At 44.8% G+C, this 5,747-nt stretch overlaps 1 non-coding gene across 1 annotated transcript; it reads left to right on the top strand.

The window, feature by feature from the left end:
• The first annotated feature begins 4,178 nt into the window (after window positions 1–4,178).
• Window positions 4,179–4,326, top strand: LOC117283717. The gene has a single exon (XR_004514748.1). It is a non-coding gene; the product is annotated as a small nucleolar RNA SNORA57 (small nucleolar RNA).
• The last annotated feature ends 1,421 nt before the right edge of the window (window positions 4,327–5,747 follow it).

Genomic DNA, 5,747 nt, shown 5'->3' with positions numbered 1-5,747 from the left:
TTGCAGACCCTAAAGCACCCATCCCTTCAGTTCGGGGTTCCAATCCCTCTGCCTTTCCACACACCCTGCCATCTCCCCCCTGCCCCTCACTGTGCACCTTCACCTAGCTCAGACTTGTTCACCCTCCAGTCTGATGTGAGTCTCTGCAGTTATCCTTCAGTTTCCAGCTGCAGCCTCACTCCTTGAGGAATCCCCTCATGGCATGCTCCCCTAACTGCCCTGACTCAACCGCAAAATAGATTCCTTTGTTCCAAGCTGTGATTGAGCTGTGGGCTTTCCTTGTCGGTACTTATCATACACACTTTTGGAAGGTGATTACTTGTCTGAGGCTTATCTTCCTTATTGAAGCAAAAGTACCATAAGAAAAGGGGTCTGCTATCTTTTGTACTCCCTAACATAGTGCCTGGTGCACACAAGGCCCTCATCTTGTTGGATGAAATAAATGAGTGAGTGCGATTTCCCTACAGGTGACCATAAGTATGAACGCTGATACTCAGTGGTCCCCAGTGGGTCCCAATTTTGGCCCAGTGATAGGTGTCCATGGTCACAGAATGTTCATCTTATCTAACATCAGGGCCCTGGTGAGGGACTATTTGGGGATATTAACATGGCTCTTATGCATTTGCTAGGGTCAGGTCGCTGCCAAGTTTGGGTTGTTTGTTTTTCATAATAACCCCATAATTTGGGATTTGTAAGACATGCCATAGTGAAGAGAAAAGGAGGAGACAAAGGAAGGAGGGAGGGATAAACTATAAACCATAACTATGAAATATTGTGAAAATAGCAAAAATGAGACAATCAAGACAGATGCCATGCACACAAATCTGCTCCTCAAAGTTAAGATCACATTTGAAACAAAATCAGCAGGGAAATTACTTTGAGTAGTCAGAAAAACAACAAAACCAAACTAAGAAGAGCAGGAGGAAAGAAATCACATAAGATAGGAAGGAAGAACTGAATGAAATCAGAAACAGAGACTGAGTAAGGAGACCTGTGTGGCCAGCCGTCCAGTGGTTCCCCACCCTCCTGTCCACATTAATCCCCAGTATCTTCCGGTCTCCCATCTCTTCAGAACTCCATTAAAAGGACCTGACACCACTCCCTGCAAGGAAAAAGCAGTGACATCAGAGGAAAGGGACATCTAAAGAAAACAGAGATCTAATTTAAGATACGAAGATAGACTTCCAGTTGATACAAATGTCAATCTGCATGAGAAGGTGGAAGAGATCCGGGCTTCTATGAGACTGCAAGCCTGAGTCGGCAAGGTCACAGACCCTGAGTCATAAGTTGCGGGGCTTTGCCCCAGTGGATCAAAAAGGCAGAAAATGCATTATAAGGGGACAAAGGAAGCCGGTATTTACTAAGCTGCTTTGTGCATGTTTATTGAATCTGCAAATTAATTCTAGGGACAAGGTAAGAATATTACCACCTTGAAAGTTCAAGCCACTGCCCCAGAGTCACACAGCTTGTAATGCAAAAGCAAGGTGTCAGCCTCTGAAGCAATCTTTCTTCTTGTCTTTAGTTGTCCCTGAAGATGCAGGGAAGCCAGCTGCCATCAGGATTTGGGATGAGTCTACCTGGAGTAGAAGTAAGAGAGAGCTGAGGTAGATAAATCAAAATGCAAGAAGATACAGAAGAGTGGGAAAAAAGGGTGCCAAGCTCAAGGTCTCCCCATAGTCAACCCCAAATGAACTCTGCTCCCCACTGTATTCTAATCCTTACTATGCATCAAACAAAATATTTTATCCATTCTAAGACATCTACCCCCAAAAAAGTACCTGTCTAAAGTCAGGATGCATCTTCCCATGCCAGCATCTTGAATTGGATATTACCCAAGTTAGCCATCTCCATGTGGTTGTCACTACCCAAGCAAGCAGATTTCTGTAGATATCCAAGTTGTCAGCACTTCAGCTACATTGTGTCTCCTATCTGCAGAGTTTAATTGCTGTTTATAATGTTCTGCTAAATTTATACTGTGATTTCATATTGAAACAGACCTCCATGGGCACACTGCAAGGCACACAAACAACTGGGGCACTATTCTTCCATCAACGACACAAATGTTAGTACTTGAGCACCAATTGTGATTTCATGTTCTCTGTAAAGCAAAGGAGCTTGGGTGCCTGAATTGCATAGCTCTCAGTTGTCAGGGTTTAAATTGCCTCCTTCTTAGGTGAGGAGTAGTGGGCTCTCCTCAGCTTCCCATCCCTTTGGGGAAGTCAATGGATGAAGTGAGTCCCCAAAGAGCCATTCAGAGAGCTCTCATTTAAGGACCCAACCCATCCATCCCTGAGCCACAGCACAGGGGGAATATGGAAGACAGCCCAGGAGAGAATAGATAACAAAGAATGAGGAGCCTGTAGTGTCCAGCAGCCTCCAGAACGGTATTCACAGTCCAGTTAAAAGCCAGCCAGAAAGGTTACAACAGGGCACCTCATCCACTCAACAAGCCAGTATTAATATCCAGGGTCAAAGCCATTGTGGGAGTACAGACCACCACAATGCAACCACAAACACAGACTTACTGATTAGGTACAACTGAGCAACTGAAGATGGCAAACTCCATCTCCTTGAGGTAGGAGTCCAAGGTGAGAAAGAGAGGCTTCCTGAGAAATTGACCCTGTGAACCCAAGTCTCATAGCTCACATGTCTACGGCTCTGTTATTCCTCCTCCTCCCCCTTTTCCTCCCTCCTCCTCTTCCTTCTCCTCCTCCTCTTCTTCTTCCTCCTCCTTCTTTTCCTCTTTCTCCTTCTCCTCCTCCTTCTTTCTCTTCTTCTAGCACTCCAATCTCCAGGGCATTGACTTTATTTTCAAACATGGTAGAAAAATACCACATCTATGCAGATCAGCATGGTCCTTGGGGGACTGGGGATTCAGCTCAGTGGTTCTGCCACCTGCCTCACAAGCACAAGGGCCCAAGTTCGATCCCGGTACCAAGAAAAAAAAAAAAAAAAGAATGGCCCTTAATGCCAGAAGTCTTAGAAAATGCTTTTTTTTTTTTTTCTTTTCATACAGCCATGTAGATTCCTAAGAAAGGATTCTGCTTGGCTAACTGGAGTTACTAGGTAATACCATACCACAAAACCCTGACTGGAACTCCAGAAAATTGTGTTAGGAAAACAGAGAGAGGAAGGAGCCGACACAACATCTGTGGGATCTTGTTCTGGATCCTTTGAGGCCCAGTCTAAGGCCCTGCCTGTCTGATTTTAAAAGAAGTGTCTCACACTAGCCTGTGTCTCCTCTCCTTATGTCTGAGCCACATCGTGTCACTCTTGACACCTGGCCCTTGTCCACCTTGGCCCCAGCAGCTATGCTGCTTGGTTGCTGCCTTCCTTTTCATGTCTCTGTTTCTCTCTGCTCCAAAACTTTGTCTGGCACAGGGAGTTGGCTTGCCTGTCTCAGGCACAACCCCAGCAAGCAGGGGGATGCAGTTCACAAAGAGAGAAGGGATTTGATGGGCATATCCCAGCCACCCAATGTCTGCCAGGCCAACCCCAGGCCACTGAGCTGCCACTGAGCTGCATTAGTTGCTCTACAATCCCCACTCATTAATAGATTTATCTCCACTCCTTTCTTCTACTGTCTTATTTAGCTTCCTACATAACTCGTAGAACCAAGATTCTGTGCTCTGGTCTGCTTTTGAGAAAATCCAAACCAAGAAAGCCAGTATGTTAGCCAATTTTCAACTGTTACAACTACAAACTGTTTCAACTGGTAACAAATACCAGAGATAAATAAGCAATATATAAGAGGAAAAGCTTTATTGGGCTCACAGCTTTAGAGGTTTTAGTCTATGGTCAAGGAGACCTGGTGATCTGGAGACCTGGAGACTATAACCTCCTACAAGGACACCCACCCCAGGGACCTAAAGACCTCACACTGGGTCCCACTTCTTTAAATTCCTACAGGCCCTGAAAGCAAGGCTCTGGGGGTCAAGCCTTAAACAGATGAGCCTTTGGGAGACATTTAAGTCCAAACTACAGCACATACTTAGACTAACAACCAGGACAAATACAAAAACAATGTGAAATGTACCAGTAAGACCCAGACAACACTGGTCCCATCATGAAAGAGGATTTCCAGAGGCATCAACCCTGCATCCCACTTATATTTAGTTGTCCCCTAGTGCATAACAAAGTAGACACTCAGAAAATATATGTTCAAAGGAATCAGGCTTCCTCCAATTTTTGGCAGAGACCAGGTTGTGGTCTTGCTCCCTCTGATATAGAAAGGCAGAAGGAAAGGGCTCCGGCCACCTCAGAGTCAAGGCTTCAGTGCCAGCGGCTTCCCATCTATCGGTTTTATCCTCAAACACCAGAACACGGAGCAGGACTGGACCAAGATCCAGTGAGTCATCCCCTGGGGGTACTCATGCCTTCTTTAGTTTTGAATCTGTGGATGTGACCCCAGGAGCTCTCTTCCATTTACCACTACAACCAATCAATAAAGGCAGTTTGAATGTTTTTTAAAAACTCAAACTGCTGTGTGTGTGTGTGTGTGTGTGTGTGTGTGTGTCTGGCCAGGAGATGTGTACCCTGATTATATAGCTATGTTTTAGCTGAATGCTAGTTGATCTTGTCAGCAGGGAAAACACTAGAGTATTTTTAACCAGGGATCTAAAAACTGTGTTAAGGATGCTTCACACAGTTAGAAGAATAAAAAGAGAGTAGTCAACAAGTGATTAAGAGAAAGGTGGTAGTGTCTCCACCCTTTCCCATACCTTATCCTGACCAATGAGTATGTAATCAAGACACCCTTGTCCCCTAGGGTCAGATTCCTAGGTCTGGGAGCTTGCGTACTTAAGTAAGCACCCACTTGTGAACAACTTTTACAGCCGACTTTTGGTTCTAAAGACCATGGTAGCCAGTGGCAACATTTATTTAAGCTAACAGTTGAAAGCTACCTCCAGTCTTCCAGGTTGAGCCATTATGAAGGTAAAAGAATTATGAGAATCACAGCCTTTGAAGACTAAGGTTTAGGTACCCTCTTTCCACAGGGGGAAGTGGGGTCCTACTATGCTTACAGATTTCTCCATTTTTGTGAGGCACAAACTCCAGAGTCAGTCGGCTGCAGGGGAATGGCTCTCCCAAGCCTTGTCACCATGCAGATTTATTGTTCAGAAGACTTGGCTTTGGTAAATTCTAGACCCAGAACATTCATGAATCTTCTCTCCCAGTGAGAGCGAGCGCCTTCTCCCTTGAATTCAGAAGGAGAGAATTCCTGCAAGATAAATAGATGCACACCCTCTCTGCAATATTTTATACAGGTACATGATTTGGGAAATTAGGTCAGAGGAGGGAGGGAAAACGGTGATTCATTACCAGGGCTGCATAGAGGCAGGATTACCTCATCAGAAATTCAAAAGTAATCAGTTTTTCCCAATTGTCATGGTAATGAATCACCATTGTTAATAAATTGGGAAGTCAGTTACACCTTTGAGTAGCTGGATAAACCAGAGTTGCCTGGCATCTGTCTTCATTAGAAAAGAGCCAATGACATGTGGACGGAGAAGAGGATGCTGGATGAGCTGGATTCTCTTCCTTACCTGAAGGTGAAGAAACTCGACCTTCTTCTTAGCATCATCATCACTGCAGAGTGACCCAAGGCCAAACTCATCCAAACACAGCTTTCAACCTGAAGTCACCCATCCAAGATCAGTCACAGTCCCCTGATGAAAAATCAAAGGCAGCAGCAATTTATTTATTTAATGGAGATATGATGGCAGGAAATAATTTCTGCACATCAC

This window comes from Fukomys damarensis, unplaced genomic scaffold (assembly GCF_012274545.1).
Source record: "Fukomys damarensis isolate Sample0158 unplaced genomic scaffold, DMR_v1.0_HiC HiC_scaffold_29, whole genome shotgun sequence".
NCBI classification, from domain to species: domain Eukaryota; kingdom Metazoa; phylum Chordata; class Mammalia; order Rodentia; family Bathyergidae; genus Fukomys; species Fukomys damarensis.
The sequence above is the reverse complement of the archived record's forward strand: the minus strand, read 5'-3'. Positions and strand labels throughout refer to the sequence as shown.